This window comes from Bubalus kerabau, chromosome 9 (genome assembly GCF_029407905.1).
Source record: "Bubalus kerabau isolate K-KA32 ecotype Philippines breed swamp buffalo chromosome 9, PCC_UOA_SB_1v2, whole genome shotgun sequence".
NCBI lineage: Eukaryota > Metazoa > Chordata > Mammalia > Artiodactyla > Bovidae > Bubalus > Bubalus kerabau.
In genome coordinates, this window is record NC_073632.1 from 96,019,854 (window position 1) to 96,043,418 (window position 23,565).

Sequence of the window (23,565 nt, forward strand, 5' to 3'; positions counted from 1 at the left end):
AAAGCTTGATGATTTGGTGAAATTGTAAAGAGTAGTTGGAGAGAAGAAGTATGAAAAGTTCAAAAGGCAAATGGAATAAGTTCAAAAGGTTACCCACTGCTGTCTTGACTTTAAATTGAACCACACTCAAGGCTAACCTGAAAACTGCAAAGAGGCCTGAAACATAGCTTTGGGGATACAGCTTTAATAAATAAATGAAGTAAATAGAAATAAACGTTTAAAATGTTTTAGCTAAAGAGTAAATCAATTTCTCCAGTACTGGGTCAACTGGTTGAAATTCAGACACATGGAGAAATTTAACTTTTAATTCCAGACTCTAAGCTTAATTCTGGGAGAAAATCCATTAAAGTAATGAAGTAAGGAAACAACTGAGCAATGATTCTTTATTTTGTAGAGAATCCAGTGAAGGATAGGAGGTACATCACCATTTTCGTGCTTTTGGCTAATTATAAAAACCGACATGTTTGCCTAAGAGTTGCCAGGTTGCGGTTTTTCCCTGACTTCAGGGTAGGAGTGGGTAGGAATTTATAGGATGTTCTCCTTCCAAGAAGAGCTAGGAGAATTGTTTTTTGGGTGCAGAAACTTAAAACTACCCAGGTTTTAAAATAATTGAGTGACTTTTCCTCTGGAAAAATAATTAGTACTCTATCTTTTTTAACTTGAATAGTCAATAGAGCTGTCATTGGGATCCAAAAGAAATGAAAATATAGGTGGATATGGTTCCTTCCCATAAAGGGCTTATAACAACAGAATAGTTTGAATTTTACACAAATGTTTTGTATTATTTCATTAAGCTTACTCCAGTACATTTCAATTAGTTTCCTGGCGTGCAAGTAAATTGCAGTTTTCACTGCTTTTTGAAAAAAAAATTGGGACAGGGGTGAATTGTGGAGATTTACCTGTGGCAAATTTCACTTTTAATAACTGACATCAAAATGTTTTCAATGCCCTGGAATAACTGAATGACAATTTGAAGAATCTTATAACTAAAATTAAAAATAGGAAAGCTATGGATGGACATTAGAGGAATCACAGTTCTGTTGTTTTTTTTCTTTCGAAATTTGTGGATCCACTATTCGTTGTTCCAAAGCACTGGGACGACCCAGAGGGATGGAATGGGAGGGAGGAGGGAGGAGGGTTCAGGATGGGGAACACATGTATACCTGTGGCGGATTCATTTTGATATTTGGCAAAACTAATACAGTTATGTAAAGTTTAAAAATAAAATTAAATTAAAAAAAAAAAAGAAAAAAGAAATGTGTCTGTTTAGGTCTAATTTTGTCCTTTTAAATGTTTCTGATCTCCGTTGTCTTCACTCAGAGGACAAACATCTCAGCTTATCTGGTGCTACATTTTTTCATATTCCTTTCATGGGTTCAAACATGTTAGTCATCATCACACACATTTCCAGTGAGTTATGAATATGGTATCTCCGGATTTCCTCAGTTTCTAGACTCTGGATTTTTAAGATACTCAATTGATTTAACATTTTAACAAGGAACCTAAATAAACAAGTTGTGTTAAATGTTCATGTTAATTGTAAGCTACATCCTGATTTCAGGTATATTTGTGCATCTTAAAATAAGGAAACTTGATAAGTATGCAGTGATTTGACAGCACCAATTAAAGCTGTCAAGCATATCAAGGGCCCTAGTTCCATGCACCACACAGCACTCATGATGGATTTTGATTGTGTGCCTTGAAGAAGGCAGCACTATGGGCTTTTCCTATTTAAAATTTTAAATAATATCATCATCTTTTGGGTGTTAACAGAGGGCATTTTTAACTCGAAGGAAATGAGGCAATTACTATCTTTCATGCTTGTATTATCATTAGCAGATAAGTTAGTGGCTTCCTGTGCAAATAATCAGGGATTAGTATATCTAAGATTTGGGTTCTCTTGAAGACAAAAAAAAAAAAAAAAATTATCTATAGATATGAATCCCTCTTCAGGGTCATTAGATAAACTTCAGAGTGTTAGAGTACATGAAAATATGCCCTGTTTTGAATGTTTATACATTATGTGAATAATAATTTGGCATAAAACTCCTGGATCATGATATGTCATTTATGGATTTGTTTTGAAAAGTTAATGTAATATATAATATAGTACTCGTAAATGTCACGCTGACAGGACAGAGAGGGAACAGGGTGTCTTCGAGCATCTATTACATGGAGAGAGCAGGGCCATCTGGTTCACCCGGCAGCAGCTATGGGGCCAGTATAGCATCTGTTACGTCAGGGGTCCCCAACCGTGGGGATCTGATTCCTGATGATCTGATGGAACTGATGTAATAATAATAGAAATAAAGTACACAATAAATGTAATGTGCTTGAATCATCCCAAAGCCATCCCACCCAGTCCATGGGAAAATTGTCTTCCATGAAACTAGTCCCTGGTGCCAAAAAGTTTGGGGCTTGCCGTGTTATGTGATTAACTCTGTTCAGTTAGTCCCTTTTTTTGGTTCACTGAGGACTTCCTCCTGTTCCTTTCCTGTGACTATCCATTCTTCACAGACACTGCCTCTAGACAAGGGAACAGATCTTCCTGTCCTTGTTTGTTTATACTCTTGCTTTCAAATCAGCGTTTAAATAAAAATCCTTTGTTTAATCATTTTCAGTTAGCTCGCCGTGTCTGGAGCCCTAGGTTTTTCACACTTTGAAACATGCTCTTTGTTAGCAGTTAGATGCCTCCTGAATAAGACTTGGCTTATTCTACTCTAAATGGATGTATTGTTTTAGAAATGTAAATCATTTGGAAGGGGCTGAAGTCAAACATAGAACCGTCATTCCTTAAGTGGCAGCCACTGCTAAGAGTTGCTGTGTTAGCGTTGGTGGTCACCAACTTACTCTTTTCTAAAGCATCTATCAAACTCTGCTCTGCAAAGTGAGCATATGAGCATCTTTTAGCCATCTCTTCTCCTCATGACTAGTGTGACAAACTAGTTCTGGTTTACCCAGGACTTTCCCAGTTTTTTAGTACTGAAAGTTCCACATCCAAGAACACCCCTCGCTTCCAGGAGGGTCAGCCCTTACCTATTAGCTCCCAATGTGTTAGACCACAGATTTTACAGCATCATGTTAATACTTGTTGTTAGAGCATAGCTATGAATACTTGTTTTGTTTATGTGCTTAGTCGCTTGGTTGTGTCCCACTCTTTGCGAACCCATGGACTGTAGCCAGCCAGGTTCTTCTGTCCATGGGATTCTCCAGGCAAGAATACTGGAGTGGGTAGCCATTCCCTTCTCCAGGGTATCTTCCCAACCCAGGGATTGAACCTGGATCTCCTGCATTGTGGACAGATACTTTATTGTCTGAGCCACCAGGATTGTTTCTAAAAAATCAAAAGCTAATATGCAAACAGTATTCACTCTGAGGCCATAGAATATAATAAGATCCATAGAGAAAGAAATTCCATACTGAATCACTGAGTTTTGCTGCTTGAAGGAGTTTGTTCCAATGGCTTCTGTTCTTTATAGACACTCTTCTGTTTGGGGGTTATATTTGGCTCCTATTGTTTTTCTGCACCTGTGTTGTTCCCTTCCTTAGATTCCTGTTTTATTTTCATTTGGTAGACTATTGCCTCTGAGCAACTTTTTATATATAATATGTATGGATGGTGAGCTCTGTTACTGCATGTTTGAAAATGTCTGATTTTGCCTGCACACTTGATTGATAATTTCAGTCTAGATTCAAAATGATAGTTCCTCAACTTTGAAGGCATTGCCCTTCTGATACCTACAATCTAGTGTAGCCAATACGTCTACTGTTCGACTGATACTTCTTAGTTGACTGTGTATGCATGTGTTTTTCTGCCTACCTCTTTGAAGCTTTGGGAAATTTTTACTTTAGTCTTAGTTCTGATGTTTTACCAGTGATCTTTTTTTCCCATTAATCCTTCTTCTTTTATTTATTTTTTTGGGGGGGGGCCTTTATGATCTGAAGTATCCTATAGCTCTGGATATTTTCTCCCCACTAATCCTTCTGCACTCTTCACCTAGAACTCCAGGGGATGAACCAATCCCTCCTGGAATTGATTCTCCCTGTCTTTCAGATTTTTCTTTGTTTGCTGTATGTTCTGGAGATTTTCTTGGCTGCAATTTTCCCACCTGCTGGATGAGCCTTAAGCTATATAAATTCTATTATTTAGTCCATTGAGTTTTCTGTTTTGGCATTTATTTGTTTAATAATCTGAGGATATTCCCATTCTTGCTCTTTTTTTTCCATGAAAGGAGTGTGAGTATCTTTGAACATTGTGGGCCCATCACTTCATGGCAAATAGATGGGAAAACAGTTCAAACAGTGACAGACTTTATTTTGGGGGGCTCCAAAATCACTGCAGATGGCGACTGCAGCCATGAAATTAAAAGATGCTTGCTCCTTGGAAGAAAAGTTATGACCAACCTACAAAGCATATTAAAAAGCAGAGACATTACTTTGCCAACAAACGTCCATCTAGTCAAGGCTATGATTTTTTCAGTAGGCATGTGAGAGTTGAACTATAGAGAAAGCTGAGCGCCAAAGAATTGATGCTTTTGAACTGTGGTGTTGGAGAAGACTCTTGAGAGTCCCTTGGACTGCAAGGAGATCCAACCAGTCTGTCCTAAAGGAAATCCGTCCTGAATATTCACTGGAAGGACTGATGTTGAAGCTGAAACTCCAATACTTTGGCTACCTGATGTGAAGAACTGACTCATTGGAAAAGACCCTGATGCTGGGAAAGATTGAAGGTGGGAGGAGAAGGGGATGACAGAGGATGAGATGGTTGGATGGCATCACCAACTCAATGGACATGAGTTTGAGTAAACTCCAGGAGTTGGCAATGGACAGGGAGGCCTGGCATGCTGCAGTCCATGGAGTCACAAAGAGTCGGACACGACTGAGCAACTAAACTGAACTGAACTGATGAACATTGTTCCAGCCCTTAAGAAAGTGTTATTCTTGACAATAATGATCTTGACAGATGATCTTCTTGGATTGCTTAAACATTTTCTTTTCCAGCATCAAACTCTTCTTTAATTTGTTTATTTGTAGATAGAATGCATCACTGTTTTCCACCAAAACTCCTACTCCGACTAAGTTACCCATCTTAGTTCCTTGGAATAATTTAGGCTTTCTAGTTTCCTGTGCTGCTCTCCCATTGTTTTAGAATGTCTTTCCTTCCATCTCCTAACTCTTCTCTAAATGTTATTGTGATTGCCCACTTTGTACCTCATTTACACAGAAGGTCTGAGACCTCCCCCTCCCACCGCCCTCAACCAGAAGCAGTCTCTCCTTTCTCTTAACATTCATTGAGCCTTGGGACTTCCCTGTTGGTGGTCCAATGGTTAAGACTCCATGCTTCCAGTACAGGGGGCATTCAATCTCTGGTCAGGGAACTAAGATATCACATGCCACATGGTGTGGCCAAACCCTTCTGCAGGGAAGGAGTGGAGACACATGGAGAGAATGGACTTGACGACACAGTGAGGGAAGGAGAGAATGGGACAAGTGGAGAAAGTAGTATTGACATATCTACACTATCATGTATAAAATAGATATCTGGTGAGAAGTTGCAGTGGAACACAGGAAGCCCAGCCTGGCACTCTGTGATGACCTAAAGGGTGGGATTGGGGGAGGCTCTAGAGGGAGGGGATATATGTATAATTATGGCCAATTCACATTGTTGTACTGCAGAAACCAACACAATATTGTAAAGCAATTTTCCTCCATTTAAAAAATAAATTAAAAAAAATTAACTTAAACGAAAACAAAAAACATTCATGAGCCTTGATTAAAACTTTGTTATTGCCCCTCTCTCACTCTTGTTGAGGGTCACTACTGCTAGAGCAGGATTCCTGAAATGAAGACATATAAGAAGATAAGACAATTCCCAGACATGGAAGGGAGAACAGGGAGTTCTAGAGAGCAGGTGTAGGCTGCCCCTGCCAGGTACCTCATGTGAAAAATAGCTAGTCAGTGGCTAGGGGCTCACGTGCCTGCCTCTCATCTAGAAGCTTAATTGAACAAAAACTTAATTTTTAAAATTGCTTTATGTTCCAAAAGTCTTTTAAGTAACAATTAGTTGATAGATGACCAAAATAGAAACTGTTAAAATTCTTTTCTGTAGCAGGAAATAGAATTACAGGACCTGGATGCATTCCTAAAATTTCTTTGTGGTTTGGCTACAGTAAATTACTACTTTACATATAGCTTTTAAAATATATTTAGACTTAAGTTTAAAGAGTGAGAACCACTTGTATAAACATTGTTGAATACCATTCTTTTAATGAACGGGGTAATGTTATTTATATTCTTTCTTCACTTCCTCTGGAAAGCCCATGTCTTTAGGGGAGGGCTTTATCTTCTATTCCCCCTGAAAAGTGAAAGGCATTCACCTTAATGTATTTTAATTCAGCCACAGAATTCTCACTATTGCTACTGAAAACTGCTTGGCACAAAGCTCTTAGTGTGATGATTTTTAATTGGACTGTCATAAAATAGCATGTGACCATGCATATATCCTAAAGTAGTAAATTTATATGTTTAAGGGGTTAGAATAACTCTTACTTTATGTGTGCTTTTATACTGAAAATCCTCCCTTTCTCTCTCTCTCTTTTTGAGAAATTTTGTAGTTAATATTTCAGTGAAGCAGTGAAATGCGGCAGGAACTAGTGATGGAGGGCTTGCTGGGTGCAAGTGAGGAGCCTGGGTTCATCAGTCAGCAGGGAGTGGGTGGGCTTTTGAAGGATTGAAGCAAGGAAGCCACGTGATCACATTTATCATATAGATGACAAGATGGAAGCAGGATTGGAGGCAGCCCAGAAGGAGGTCGTAGTATCACCCATTTCAGAAAGTAATGAAGCCACAGACCAAGACAAGAAAAGTGTTTCTGTCCAACTCTAAAATTTGGCACTATATTAATTGTGCCACCATTAGACTGATTTCCTAGTTATTTTGTTAAGATTTGGCCCTTTTAGAGCTAGAAGGGATCTTGAAAATTCTTATGCAGTCCTTTTATTTTAGAAATGTAAAACCTGAGGCCAGGCAACTCATTACATGGAGAGCTTGGGCTTGGGCCCAAGTCTTCTGATTCCAAAACTGAAGCTTTTTGGTGATGCTTCCCACCTGTCCTACCTGCTCTTGGCTAGGCACTTGCCCAAGCCAGCGTCCCACCTAAACATCTATCACCTGGTGCTTGATAACACAGTGCGATATTGACAACTATCTTTCTCTAGTTAACTCATACCCCGACTCTTCTAAATGACTTATTTCTAATCTTTCTCACTCTTCCCAAGTGCTCATTCTTGCCCATTACATTCAGAGGACGATCTGTCTCTTATTTTCCAGAGGAAATAGAAGTTACCCAAGAACACACTGGGCTGCTGCCTACCATCAAATCTACTAACCCCCATCTGCCTGCCCTTTGTTGTAACAGCAAAAGTGTCCCGCCTTATTTAATGCTGGATCCTGAGTCCCAGGTTCTCCTGTCTTTTCAAGGATATTTTTGATAATTTTCCCTGTTCTAGTGTTTTCAACCGTTTCTTCCCTAAAAGATGTATCCTGTCATCATTTATGTGTCAAACTGAATTTTTTCTTTTAAAATGCTGCTTAGAATACCTGTCCAGTGAGCACATTTCACTCAGTTATTAATAACTATTCATGAGTGACCTCTATGTACTTGGTGTCGGATATCCTGTCGTGTACAGAAGAAATGGGGTCTTGTATGGTCTCATGGAAGAAACAGATGCTACACAAGTATCTGTAGTTGTTGAACGTTCAGATTGGACAATGGAAGTCTAGCCAATTTTATGGTAGTGGGCACTATATTTCAGTTTTGTCATATGCTGTGTTTCAGTTTCATAGTAAAATTTGCGGTAGTGAGTTCTCTCTAGCGTATCGTGCATTACCAGAGGCCTGGCCTTTGCTCTGGGTTTAATTGTAATATCACATGACCAAATGCCCATGCTGTTACAAGCTAGTGTACACACCCAGATATCCCTGCTAAAAATGCACGTTAACTAAATCTAAAGAAATATTAATCTGCTCATGGAGTTGGAAACTTAAAAGCCACATATTTATTCTGAATAAAATTTATTCTCAAACAAATAAAAATACTTAATATAATCTAAACCTGAAAGATAGGCTGAAAAAAATCCTAAAGACTTCCCTTTTAAAATTAGCAAAATAACTGTGTAAGCACAGACTAGGTATGCTAATAACAAGTTTAATTGAAAGAAAAAGACGTCTCAAGTACAGATGTAAAATGACATGGTTTCTTTCCATGTGTCAGTTATTACCCTCCAAGTTTCCTCATGGGCTTCATAACTCAGTTTTAGCATTTCCCCTCTTTTTAGAAGTAAAAGGAGTCCACATTAGCAAAACCAAAGATTTCCAGGAAGTACTAGTTGCTGTAACGGTGGGGAATGTGTAGATGAATAAATCACTGTTAGGAACTATAGAATATTTTATTGGAAGTCTGCCTTCTATATTCAGCTTTCCTTGAACCTGAAAGCCTATTGAGATATCCTCAAGATGAATGTTAAATAAAAATGCCCCAATGTATTTGGTAGTTCATTTTTTTAAAAAACTGGTATGTCAAAGACTGTTTTTCTTGACTGATGTGGAAAGGTTGGGGGAAAAAAAGGCCTTCAGTGAAAGGAAATTACCTTTCTAAATATAACATTCTAAAGTGATGTAACAGTTTTTTCCATATGTTGCTTGAATAAAAGTAGTGTTTTTACAGAAGTGTTTTACAGTACTCACCATTAAATAAACCGGCAACCACAAATTCAAATTTCTAAAGCTATCTCCCAAAATATTAGTTTATTAAATAGCTAGTATAAAAAAGAAACATGATATCTTTGGTCTCCCTGTACCAAAATCTATTTTACTTTTGAGCCAGTCCAACTTTAAAAACCACAGCCATATGAATTCTGTTCATTTTAGGGGATTTTCCTGTGTAAACTAACATTGTGTATTTTTGTTCCTTGCTAACACATTCTGAATCACGTAAAGTTGTTGGTCCAGGTTGAAAGAAGCTCTTGGACTCTAATCTATATTCCTCTAATCTTTAAAAGGTGTTGCTTATAAAATGTTTATGCTTAGAAATGCTTGTCCATTTCTACAGTTTCCTCCATTTTATTAAGTATAGAATCTGCCGAAACATTATTAACTTTCATAGTCATCTTCCATCTTTCTGTCTAGACTTGAGGATCTTTGGAAAGTCTTATCTTACTCATAATAATATTCCTCCACTAGGTACTATTAAGCCCCATATTTTAATATTAGAATTGTATTCTTTTTATGCTCTCAAGAACACATCAGGTAGCATGCTGCCCCTGGGCGTTATTGTTAGCTAACTCTGATAGCCTATCCCACTGGCTGGAGATTCCCTAAGGGTAAGAAAGAGGTCTGTCCTAGTCTGGGCTGAGTTCCCTGACTAGGGGGTGCACCCTTGGTACTCAGATGTTGGGTGCCTTCAGGTCATTTAAAGAGTAACACAGAGGACTTCCCTGGTGGTCCAGTGGTTAAGAATCTGTCTTGCAAAGCAGGAGACTCAGGTTCAATCCCGGGTCGAGGTGCTTAAATCCCACATGCCACAGAGCAGCTAAGCCCATGCACTGCAACTAGAGAGCTTGCGTGCCACAACGAAAGATCTGCGTGATGCAACAAAGATTTTGTGTGCTGCAACTGAGACTCGCAACTGAGACTCGACACAACCAAAAAAATAAATAAAGAGTAACACAGGTTGCTTGGATGGGCAGCAAGTGAATTAGAAAAGTGTGGATAACTGTATTACAGCACTTGGAGTATAGCTACCATCCAATCTGTTGACTTCAAAGCCTGCTTTCTTGGGTAGAGGCTCAGTAATTTCCTTTGTAATCTTGGTACCTTTAATACCACTTGAATGAAGCTCATTCATTTAAGAAACATTCCTCCATTTTACCTTAAGGCCCAGTATCCCCTCCAACACTGAAAAGTAAAGGAAAATAGTGTTGTAATCTCCAGTTCTGTTTGGCCAGCTTTTTTAATAAAGAGGTCCACTTTGCCCCAAGAATGATAAAGAGAGGGACATAAGGGGAATGTGAGGAAGGAATCATCGAACTCCTAATCTCCAATTCAGTGTTAGAATTAAGGATTCTTTGTCAAGTCATTAAGCCAGCTCTTAGTCTGTTTGTATAAACAGGAAATGACGGAATCTGAACTCTGGGTCACCAGAATCTGGTGTGCAGAGTTTGTCCTCTAGTTGCTTTAAGCTTCCTTTCTAAAACATTCATAGCCAACTTACCGTTAAATAAAGCCTAGCATTTCTTAATAATGTATAAAGAGCTTTTATCACACAATTGGTGTGTGATCTTTTGGAACCCAGGAATTGATGCAAACTGAAGACGGAACTTGTCATTTCATCAGTCTTCTTTCTGTGCAGTATGCAGTGCCTGATGAGTCCTGCAAACCTGGTGTATAACATCAGAATTGAGTGGATAGAACCTTCCCTTTGACAGTTTCGTTTCAATGTATCCATTGAAATGCCACTGAAAGCAATTCAACTTATTAAGAATTGCTTTATGTATGTAGTTTTCCCAAGAATACACCCATTTTGTAATATGAGATGTTTGGAGACTTTGTTTTACTCACTTTGTAACCTCCATGCCTGACACAGTGCCTGGCACATATCAGACGTTTACAATATAATTTGATCAAACTTGGTTAAAATGAATATATTTACTGGCTAATAAACCAAAAACAAATAGTTATTGAAAGATGTGCAACTATTCTGCATAGTTTCCACTTCCAAATTCTAGGGTGTTGTTGTTTTAAGTGGTTGAGACCTACTGGACCTCTTAAGAAACATGAAGGGGCCGATTGGAGATATCAAATTAGAAATAGAAATTGACTTGAGTTTGCAAGGAAAGCTACAGAGTGTCTGTCTTTGGAGGTCTCTATGAGAATAGAAATGTGTGCCTCTGCATAATAGATCCTGAATACTTGTTGAATGGATAAATAAAAATTGAGTCTGAGGTACTTAAATAATTACCTGCTTGGATGAAACATTTCTGTGATTGCTTAACACCCTTATTCTAAAACATTTAAATAAGACATTTCTCACCCATTGGAATAACTGTAATTAAAATTTTATAGTATCAGATGTTGGCCATAATATGGAGTGAAAGGAACTCATATGAAGACATATGTCAGAGATGTTGCAGGTTCCCTTCCAGAGCATGGCAATAACGCTAGTATCACAATAAATCAAGTCACACAAATTGTTTGGTGTCCCAGTGCATATATAAGTTATTCTTATACTACACTGTGGCCTATTGAGTACATAGATAGCATTATGCCTGAAAAACAATGTATATACCTTAAGTTAAAAAATACTGTATTGCTAAAAATCGCTAACCATTATTTGACAACACAAAAATGCTAACCGTTATTTGACAATTTGATACCACAAACCTTCAACTGGAAAAAAAAAAAAAAGAAAATGCCATGTGTCCAAGGTGCAATGAACAGAGCACAGTAAATTGACGTATGCCCGTCCCGTGGGTGGAGTTTCAATTGGTACAATTTCTCTTGAAAAAAAAAATTGGCATCACTCAGTAAAGCTCGATACGTGTATGGTGAACAACCCAACAGTTCCGATTCAGATAAATACAATGTAGAAGCATGAATACAGAGCTATGTACAACACTGCTTGTAATAGAGAAGAAAAATAGAAAGCCTAAAGGTGCGACAGTAGAGCATATAAATATACCACGAAGCATCCAATGACATTCAAAGAAATACTGTCTCTCAGCACAGACGATAACACTGCAAAGCCACATGCAGGAGTCTCACATACTGTCAAGTTGGAAAAAGCAAGTCACCTTGGAGCATGTATAAGTCTGTTTTATAGTTCAAAAGCCCACAGAATTGATCAGAATGGGCTGTTGGCTCATTTTCAGCCCTTATGTGTTTGCAGGACGGCTACATCATCTTGGGCCTCTAAATCCTCTCTTGTTCATGTCTAGCAGGAGCAAGAAAAGTTCTGCTTCGCTAGTAATTTTAACAAAATACCCCCAGTTAGGTCTCATTGGTCCTGATTGGTGTGACTTGGGCCACGTGCCTATCTCTGCACCAATCACAGTAATCCGGGAAAGGAGATACTATGAATGTTTAGCCTAATTGATATCATTCAGAGCACCTGGGCTGAGAGTAAGACAAAGGAGAGGAAAATATTAATGGTTGCCAGAAGGAGGGTAGATGGATGTTGAGCTTTAAAACAATAGACGGTATTATTCCGCCCCCTTTCAGCAGCCAATTTAAGGTTTATATTTTGCTATTGTGACTTGCTTATTCTCTACAAAGGAAATGAGGTGGCTCAAAGAAGGGCAAGTGGAAGGGAGAAAGTGGTTTTTATGTTGTGGTGGACAAAAGTCCCAGGTTACCTGCCTTTTGAAATCAGAATGTATGGATGCGAAGTGGCCCCCCATCATGGCAGGTGTGGGGCAGAGGCTGGACTCCGGTCTGAATATAGAGATTCTTTTTGGATTTACAAGATCAAATTGTATCCCCTCAAAACTACTCTCTTTGGTTTTGTCAGCTTTATCAGTTTTGTCTGTGTTACTTATCTAAGCAATACTTTCTAAATATTTAGGGCAGGAAAGTTGTCCTTTCTTGGCCTGATTACTTTTGAGTATGTTAATTGCACTGGCCTAAAGTTTTATGATTTCTGGGAGCCTCTTAAGTGGATTTTCACCCTCTGTTTCTTCTGTGAAGTTTGTGTGTGTAACTCAAGAAATAAAGATTTCATGCTTATGAGCAGGGGCTTCCCTGTTGGCTCAGCTGGTAAAGAATCCATCTGCAATGTGGGAGATCTGGGTTTGATCTCTGGGTTGGGAAGATCCCTTGGAGAAGGAAACGGCTACCCACTCCAGCATTCAGGCTTAGAGAATTCCATGGACTGTATAGTCCATGCGGTTGCAAAGAGTCAGACATGACAAGCAACTTTCACTTATGAGCAGATCTTTGGGGCTCTGTATTTCAAATGGGCTTCCCTGGTGGTTCAGACGGTAAAGCATCTGCCTGCAATACAGGAGACCTGGGTTCAGTCCCTGGGTTGGGAAGATCCCCTGGAGAAGGAAATGGCAACCCACTCCAGTACTCTTGCTTGGACAATTCCATGGACCAAATAGCTGACATTTTAGGGAAAATGTCTATGCTTTGGGTATTTGCACAGTCATTATCATAAGGAGAAGTATTTTTATTGGACATGACTTTAAATCATTTCTTGTTTAAACCATGCCTAACTTAGACCATTAAATCTGATTTTACCTGTTACCTCAATATTCTCCTCCAAAGCTAACAGGCCTTTAACTTTGTCCTAATATAAAGAGTAAGTGTGGTCTCTTTTGTGGATAATTTTCATTAACATTCATTCTAAAATAACTAGAACTGATCCCATAGATGTTTCAGAAACACCTGGCTTTCAGTTTCTCTCCTCACCTGTTGTCTAAAATGAAAGGTAAGCTTGTTTTAGACACTATAACTAAAACGCTCTGGTGACATATTGGACTTCTGTCTCCTTTTTATGAACCCAAGCCTGACATTTTATTTATTTTTAGAATCAAACTCACATTAGTTGTGGCTTGCATGTAGAACTATTTTAAACATCACCTTGCATGTACTCCTGACTATAAACCAAGTTTCACATTGTTCTTTGGCCAAAAGCAATAAAATATGGCCTGTTTTATCACAGTGAAATGCAATTAGGATTTTCTTTTCAGAAATAGAACATCAATGGCTATTTATAACATTTCCCCAACTTTTAAAAGCCTAGTAAAGTGTTGAGATGTCTTTATATGAAATTCTATTTGTATTTAATGCCATGGGTACGATCTATCAGTGCATTTTGCATTTAAGGCCGGATAATCAAATATTCTTAATGTGTTTCTTTTTTCTAAAAGTTCTATTGTGAATTTATAGAAGAGCCTCTGAGATCCTTAAGTATTCATCTATAAATAAGCCTCACTGATTGTTAAAGGCTCTTGCTATTCTCATATTCCATAATGGTACTTCACCTTCTACAGGCCAAAGATAGAAACTCATTAGTTGACCTCATGTTGAATTTCATGCCTTTTATTCTTTTTCTAAAAAAGTACATTTATACTACTCAACTTTTCTCATGAGGAAACCATTGTCCTGAGGACTTCCTTAAACATTTTCTATATAGGTTCTTTAAGCATAAGTTTTTTGAATATGATCTGTTTTTAAATTATCTGTTTTCATTTGTTTGTGACTGCCCATTGCTATCACTGGACAGAAAACATTGCTTTTTATGTATTTCAGACCAACTGATGCCACCTTTGTTATATCCAACAGGGCATTTTTTTAAGATATTTTTCTTGTTATCAGCCTTTCATCTGCTGATGGTGGTATTTGGTCTTTTCATTTCCTTTCACTAATGCTATGTGAGCATCTTTTTATTTTATTCCTGACTTTATAGCGAATGTTGTCTGTTGGTTTTAGATCTTTTTAAAAATCACAGTAGGTGATCTGTTTCTAGATTACTGAAAGATTATCAGGTATAAGTGCTGTTTTGTCATCTTTGAAACTAGGAGTATGTGTTGATTTGACCTATTGATAGAGCATAAGAGATTTATTTATGTAATATTTATAGAATAAATCCAGTTTATATTGTTGTTATTATTTTAATATACCAGGAATAGACTATTCTGAGCACTTTATTTAACATTCTTCCATCTTATTTACCTAAGTCAAATAAGCCTCTTGCTTTTTTCCTTTTTTGTGTTTTATCAGGTTAGGTTATCTGATAAGCTTCACCAAACAACCTGGAGTCTCATTTGTCGTATATCCTGAAACTTTTTTATATAGCCTGGGAATTGTCTAATCCTTGAAGTAAACTATATTTCTTAGCTTTTCAGCTTTTATGTTTTTAGTTCAGTTTTTAATAATTAAATAGCACCTTATAAAACTGTTTCCACTGAAATGTTCAAATTTATTCACAAGGATCCTTTTATATGGCATTCTTAAGTTTATCATCTGTTACATGTCTGTGATATATTCTAATAATTCAAGTTTCACATTGGGTTTTAAGACTAGATTTGCCTGAAATCTGTCTATGAGGTATTTCATTCTATATTGAACCAGTGACTGTTTTTTAAATATCAAAATCACAAATTCCTGAATTTTCTTCTGCCTTTCCTATACTACATTTATTGCTATTTTTGAATTTAACATTGAATATGTAGTTTGTTTCTTTGTTCTCTTCAATATAGGAAAAAATAGTTACTGGTGTCACAAATAAAATTCCATTTCTTATTCTTCATATTAAATGAAATTAACTTACTTTTACCATTTATCCCCACTCATTTCCCCATTTTTCATAATATGATCTAGAATTTCAGGGACTTCCCTGATGGTACCGTGGTTAAGAATCTGCCTTCCAATGCAGAGAGAGTGGGTTCAATCCCTGGTTGGGGAACTAAGATCCCACGTGCCATAATGCAAAAAATGTTTTTAAAAATTGAAAATTGACTGACCCAGAATTTCAGACTTTGATGAGCTTAATTATTATAGTAACATTTTTATTAGACATTTTCTCAAAAATTTGAAGTTTGTACTCTGTTTGGACTGTTTTTTACAGTAATTAGCATACTTTATTCCCTATTTACTGCTTTTAATGCTTATCGCCAGTGCTACTACATGACTACTTTTTCACTGTTTCGTTTGGATTCATTCCTCAGTTCAGTTCAGTTCAGTCCCTCAGTTGTGTCAGACTCTTTGCAACCCCATAGACTGCAACACCCCAGGCTTCCCTGTCCATCACCAACTCTGGAGCTTACTCAAACTCATGTCCATTGAGCCAGTGATGCCATCCAACCATCTCATCCTCTGACATCCCCTTCTCCTCCCATCTTCAATCTTTCCCAGCATCAGGATCTTTTCTAGTGAGTCAGTTCTTCGCATCAGGTGGCCCAAGTATTGGAGTTTCAGTTTCAGCATCAGTCCTTCCAATGAATAATCAGGACTGATTTCCTTTAGGATGGACTGGTTGGATCTCCTTGCTGTCCAAGGGACTCTCGAGAGTCTTCTCCAATGGCACAGTTCAAAAGCATCAATTCTTTGGCGCTCAGCTTTCTTCACAGTCCAACTCTCACATCCATACATGACTACTGGAAAAACCATAGTTTTGACTAGACGGACCTTTGTTGGCAAAGTCATGCCTCTGCTTTTTAATATGCTATCTAGGTTGGTCATAAATTTCCTTCCAAGGAGCAAACATCTTTTAATTTCATGGCTGCAGTCACCATCTGCAGTGATTTTGGAGCCCCCACAAAATAAAGTCTGTCACTGTTTCCATTGTTTCCCCATATATTTGCCATGAAGTAATGGGACCAGATTCCATGATCTTAGTTTTCTGAATGTTGAGTTTTAAGTCAATTTTTTCACTTTCCTCTTTCACTTTCATCAAGAAGCTCTTTAGTTCTTCTTCACTTTCTGCCATAAAGGTGATGTCATCTGCGTATCTGAGGTTATTGATATTTCTCCCAGCAGTCGTGATTCCAGCTTGTGCTTCATCCAGTCCAGCATTTCTCATGATGTACTCTGCATAGAAGTTAAATAAGCAGGGTGACAATATGCAGCCTTGACATACTCCTTTCCCTATTTGGAACCAGTCTTTTGTTACATGTCCAGTTCTAACTGTTGTTTCTTGACCTGAATACAGATTTCTCAGGAGGTAAGTCAGGTGGTCTGGTATTTCCATCTATTGAATAATTTTCCACAGTTTGCTGTGATCCACATAGTCAAAGGCTTTGGCATAGTCAATAAAACAGAAGTAGATATTTTTCTGGAGCTCTCTACTTTTTTGATGATCCAGTGGATGTTGGCAATTTGATCTCTGGTTCCTCTGCCTTTTCTAAATCCAGCTTGAACATCTGGAAGTTCATGGTTCACATACCATCCCTCAGTCAACTGGAAATATTTTCAAGTAGCTTTTGTTCATGATGATACCTACCTGATACACTTATAGGCCCATTTTGTTTATCTGTGGTTCTTTCTTTTCAAAAATAGTGACCAGAAGAAAGAAAAGCAATCCCCAATTTTATCCCATTTAAGCATCACCCCGTGAACTTCTCCTTTCCTACCCAGGTACTTTGCAAAGATGGAAACAGAGGAATGATTGGTTACAGCCATAGAGAGGAACTCAGGGATAGAGTGACCATGATCCTTAGGAGGTAGTTCCCATCCTGTGGAGGACTTGGGTTTCAGAGATAAGAGATCTTATTGAGGCTGAAAATATTATCTTACTGAATTGAGACTGAGTGAAATCATCCATTCTCCTTCTGCTTCTTGGAGTTTCATCTCTCTTCCTGGTATGGGAAATGCTTCTTACTTCTGGCAAGTCAATGAATTTAGTTTTTATTGCTATTGTAAATTCTAGTCTTTATAAAAATTTTTCTGAGTATTTCAAGGGAAAGGAAAAATCAAGGACTGGACATCAGTGCTTATCTAATACCACACACTCTGGGTTTTTTTAAAACTAAATTGTTCATTATTGCTATAGGTCCATTATAGACCAGTAGCATGCTGTACTGTGCTCAGTCATGTTGAGCTCTTTGCAGTCCCATGGACTGTAGCTCACTAGGCTCCTCTGTAAATCCATGGGATTTCCCAGGCACGAATACTTAAACAGATTGCCGTTTCCTCCCCTGGGATCTTCCCAACCCAGGATCCAACCGACATCTCCTGCGTCTCCTGCATTGGTAGGATTTTTTTTTTTTTTTTAAACCACTGCACCAACTGGGAAGCCCATAGATGTGGCATTTTCCTAGGAAAATTATGTGTGTTTTTTTTTAAATCCAGTCTTCCTTTTGCCACTTAAAATTGACCCAGATGTTTCTTCAATATTCCACTGAAATCATTCTGGAAAAGTAACATTTAAGTAAAAAGCAATTTATCTTTGCATTTCTCCTCCAGGTGCAGACAGATGTGAAGAGTTAGTGGATGAAGACATTGGAAAGGCTTCAACCATAAAAGTAAGCTGTTTTCATTTTTTTGCCACTTGAGTATGAAATGCACTAAAAGATTAATAAATTCATGAGTTTGTTAGGTATTTTCATATAAGTACCCTCTGTGAGCAAAATTTTTCTTGTTTTTCTTTTTAAACTGTTTTGTAAGATGGAATGACAACTATAACCAAAGGATGAGATACAAAAGAAAATTCATATTTCAAAGTACACAGGTGAAGAATAAAAATGGAGTCAGGAAAAGTAAACCCTAGTGGGACCCGAATTGGAGTCATTTCTTCCCATTGGCTCTCTACTGTTAATGAGTCACTCTTTAGGTAGCATTTTAAATGCTTTTCATTGGACAGAAAGGTTCTTCCTGTTCTTTTTAAGTTTCTCTCTTTTCTTTAAGATTTAAAATCTCAATCTAATTTTCTGGTGGCAGTGGCAACCCACTCCAGTGTTCTCGCCTGGAGAATCCCAGGGACGGGGGAGCCTGGTGAGCTGCCGTCTATGGGGTTGCACAGAGTCAGACACGACTGAAGCGACTTAGCAGCAGCAGCAGCAGCAGTACTTGAAAACCACACTGAATGGTAAAAGGGAAAGGAAAGGACTTTTCTAAGTCCTTTAATTTATCACAGTCAGACCACATTATAAGCTATTTTCAAGACTTGAAATGTTGAGTTGACATTATTCACTTCCATATTAAATAATTACTAGAATGAAAGTAATATGTAAAGACATCCAGTCCTGATAAGCATAGCATTATCATTTTTTCTCTGGATTATTTTTTTCTTTTATACTTTCAATTTTACACCAGGCCTTTTTTTTGTAACCAAACAGTAAAATAAAAAATAAAATTAAAGTGTAAGTGCAGCAAGGGGTTAGAGTTTGCCTTTAGCCAGCAAAATGATCATGCTTTATTGGAATCATGAATATTTAATACATTGCATTATGCTTCTTGAGGTACTCAAATTATTACAAAGACAAACGATATTTTAATGGAATAAAGATGTCCTTGCGTGTGTTGGAGTTTAGAGTTCATTGGTGTTTTGTTAGCTGGTAAAACAATGGTTTTCTTACCACAGATCTTCAATCCTGGCAAGAAAGTTTTCATTCCTAGCAAGAAAGGAGTTTTTTTTGTCTAATGTATGATTAGAATTCTGAGTAGTTTAAAAATCAAGAGTCTGAGGTACAGAGTTGACTTTTCTATTACACACAGATATCATGCCTCGGGTCATGATACTTTTAGTGGCCCATGAAAATGTTTTAATTTTAATTCTTTCCCCCAGATGAATAAAATAGCCTGCCAGGCTCCTTTGTCCATTGGATTTCCCAGGCAAGAATACTGGATTGGGTTGCCATTCCCTTCTCCAGGGGATCTTCCCAACTCAAGGATAGAACCCTGGTCTCCTACATTGCTGGTGGATTTTTTACCATCTAAGCTACCAAGGAAGGCTGGAATATATAATAACAAACTCAAGCTGGATTATATTTTTCTTTATACCAATGGAATCATAAAATGCAATTTTTAATACTCTCTTTTATGGAGGAAAAGGCCAGAGTGCCCCAGAACCCAAGAAATTCATCACATGCACCTACCGAGGTCTCAGTCAGGCACACTCTATATATGTGAACAATTCAGTCTTTTGAATACTTTTTTTTCCTTTTTTTTTTGAAGAGAAATAATCATTTCTTTTACAGAAATGATTACCTTCTATGTAAATGACTTATCATAGACTTGTGTGCTCATCAGAGAGATATACATGGTTCTGTCTCCAAAGAAAGAAATGACATCTTGTGAGGTTAGGTAGCTGTGGTTTTTCATGATATTTGCCTAGAACAAAATAAATATTTTATCCTCTGAGAGATCCAGTTATTTTCTGTTTGCTTTGTAATATGATATGGAAAACAAGGGAAGGGAAAGAGAGACTAGCTCAGGATTCTTTGGTTCCATTCTGGACAAGCTTTTTTTTTTTTTTTTTGCCTGCAAAATGTGTGTTCCATGAGAACATGTGATGACCCTGCCTCCTCTCTGCAGGGGCGTGTCTAGAACTTAAGTGCTTGGATCTTCCATGATTACTGATCTGTGTTACTGAGTACGTTTCATTCTCAATTACCATGACTTATCTGGTTTTGTTTGTTTCTGAAGCTATGATCTAATGTTGGAGAAAATATTAAGATCTTTGTCAGTCTTCAACTGCAGTGACCATGTAAGATTATCTTCTAAAAGTCACTTTGATTTAAAGTAAGTGTGTTGAACGTCTGATGAACTTCTTTTGCAGAATTGGTACCCAGTCAGACAAAAGCTCCCTGAGAGCCAGGCCTTTGCATGTTTTGCTTGTTGCTATACACTCTAGAAAAAGCCAGACATCAGGGAAGCCCAAATATTTGCTGAAAGATTGAATGAGCTAATTTCCTTCTTTAGAAAAGTCATGTTTCCCCCTCTTGAGAACCAGGGCTCCAGATCTCTGGTTTGAGGTAAGAGCTGTGGTGATCAGATGCTGGAAGGGCCCCATCCTCAACACCCAGAGAGATGGGTGAAACTGCATTGGTCGGCCTCCATCTCCAGACTCAGTTTTGTTGTTGTTCAATAGCTAAGTCATGTCTGACTCTTTGCGACCCCATGGACTACAGCATACCAGGCTTCCCTGTCCTTCACAATCTCCTGGAGTTTGCTCAAATTCATGTGCATTGAGTCAGTGATGCCATCTAACCATCTCATCCTCTGTGGTCCCCTTCTCTTGCCCTCAATCTTTCCCAGCATCAGGGTCTTTTCCAATGAGTTGTCTCTTCGAATCAGATGGCCAAAGTATTGGAGCTTCAGCATCAGTCCTTCCAATGAATATTCAAGATTGATTTCCTTTAGGATTGACTGGTTTGATCTCCTTGCAATCCAAAGGGCTCTCAAGAGTCTTCTCCAGCACCACAGTGTGAAAACATCCATTCTTTGGCACTCAGCCTTCTCTATGGTCCAACTTTCACATCTGTACATGACTGCTGGAAAAAACATAGCTTTGGCTATACAGACCTTTGTCAGCAAAGTAATGTCTCTGCTTTTTGATACACTGTCAAGGTTTGCCATAGTTTTTCTTCCAAGAAGCCAGTATCTTTTAATTTCATGGCTGCAGTTTCCATCTGTAGTGATTTTGGAGGCCAAGAAAATAAAACCTGTCACTGTTTCCACTTCCCCATCTATTTGCCATGAAGTGGGGGAACCGGATGCCATGGTCTTAGTTTTTTGAATGTTGAGTTTCAAGCCAGGTTTTTTGCTCTCCTCTATCACCCTCATCAAGAGGCTCTTTAGTTCCTCTTTACTTTCTGCCATTAGAGTGGTATCTCTGCGTATCAGAGGTTGATATTTCTCCCAGAAACCTTGATTTTAACTTGTGATTCATCCAACCCAGCACGGTTTAACCCTTTCACAAAAATAGTTGGGTTAGAAGGAACATTTTTACTTTTCTAGAATTTCTTAAAACAACAACAGAAAAGGTATTCTGATGGCCTCCTCTACCTTGGTGTCCCTCTAGATTCCTCTTACCCCATGCTGGTCTCAGGCTGGTCCAGGCCACTCCACATGCTCTTTTTCCTAGCCTTCCAAAAGGAAAAAGTACCCCTGTATTTGTAAAACAATTATTTATTTTAAATGTAAATATATATATATATTAAACTTGATAATGCCCTCCCCCAAAAAAGTCCTGTTATATCTCTAAAGTGTTCTGAAATTGTTTGAGGTATATAAGTAAACTGCAAAACCTCTAGTTCTTAGATTAGCAAGTATCTGGGCATGTGAACAAAAATGTATATAGTACATCACTATAATAATAATTTACCAGTCTGTTACCCATCAACTATAGATATGAGCTATTCTCTCCAGGTAGCAAGACAGGAGGCCACTGGGTACCAACTGATCAGATTAAGCTAGGAAAGTGAGAGAAATCTAGAGAGAAGCTCTGCTGTCTCCAGCTGTTGAAAACATAGTCTGGAGGTGTAAACAGAAGGAATCAACTGACCTGAATTAGTTGCATTTGGTTAGGTAATCCTGATTTACAGAAATTTTTAAACTATCAGAGGAATATAGGCCTGTTTTGCAGTTTTTTGACCCTAAGTTTTTTCCCTTGGTATGACTTGTGTATGTGTACGTGTGTGTGTCTGTTATTCTGCTTCAGGACTATGTCTTTGATGCCAGCTATTGTATATAGAAAGGATAAACAGCAAAGTCCTACTGTTTAGCACAGGAAGCTATATTTAATATCCTGTGATTAAACCATAGCAGAAAAGAATATGAAAAAGCATGTGTGTAATGCGTAACTGAATCACTTTGCTATACAGCAGAAATCAACACAACATTGTAAATCAACTATCCATCAATAAAATGAATTTTAACAAAGACTACGTTATCTTTGAAATACCACCAAGAAAATATGTATGTACCGATACTCATATAAGCATATTTTTTTCCCTGAATAAACTTGCCCATACATTTTATTATTGGTGCCTTCTTGTCCAGGGTTTCACCTGCCCTGTTCTTGATGAAAGGGTATTGGGGATGGAGGAAGGAGCACATAGCAGAGAGCTGCCCGAGGAGCTGAGAGATGCCAATTAAATGTTCCAAGGCACACTCCAGGCACTGGGGTGCTCAGGACATCCGAATCTTTACAGTTCTTGCTAGCATTTTATGAACCCAACTATGTGGTCATGTTCTTGTCTGGAGGGTGTAAACATCACTCTAGTTTCTTCCATCTCTATCTGGGGATTTTCACAGCCCTGAAAGTGATCTTACCAGTGGTTTCAGATCCCTGGAAGTGTTTTACTTAGGGCTGATAGATTTGTCGGAAGGCAGCTAATAGAAGCATTATCGGGACTGCAGCATAAATGATTGACATTAAGAACAAATAACTCATTATATTGAGCGAGTCATTGCTAATAATATATCCATCCGGTACAATTCTTGGCACAGTTTGAGGACAACAGCTAAATGCAGTGGGATCTTTAAAAAGTCATTGAGATGCCTTCCCTAAATTTCTTCCATTGCCAACTACCCTGATTATCTCTTAACATGGAGGTGTCATGAAAATAATTTTTAAATGAGTAATCAAAAATTAAAAGTGTTATAATAACCAATGTAGTGGTTATAAAAATATAGCACATGTAGCCTGTATGGCACAAGATTACACATTCAGAAAGACATAGAGAAAGACTCTCTGACTTTGGGCACCTCTTCCTCTATTAAAAAATATCTCCTTTGAAGAGTTCCAGGGATGGGTTGCATAACAGTGTAAATGTACTTAACACTACTGAACTGTTTGCTTAAAAATGGTTAAGATGGTAAATTTTATATGAAATTGTTACAACTAAAAATTTTTTTTTAATTTAAAATATCTTCTAGAAGTCTGCATACCTTAAGCTGGTATGGAGATTAGACACCCTTTTGTGGGGAGGAGGGGTGAAGGAAGAAGACTTCCTCATTGTAGATCTTTCATTTTAGCTGTGAAAAGTATAAAGGGAAATCCCCAACCATTTCTGAGAGAAAAATGATGTAAGTTTTTAAAAAAAAAAAAAGTATTTCTTA

General features: G+C 37.9%; 1 protein-coding gene across 2 annotated transcripts in view; it reads left to right on the forward strand.

Annotated features, from left to right (window-relative positions):
• The window catches only part of PLEKHG1 (pleckstrin homology and RhoGEF domain containing G1), a 251,373-nt gene that overhangs the window by 46,542 nt on the left and 181,266 nt on the right, over positions 1–23,565 (forward strand). For both annotated transcript variants that reach the window (XM_055535956.1, XM_055535955.1), the window contains exon 2: positions 17,965–18,023. The gene's annotated coding sequence lies outside the window, so the exon portion shown is untranslated. The remainder of the gene's footprint in view (positions 1–17,964; positions 18,024–23,565) is intronic.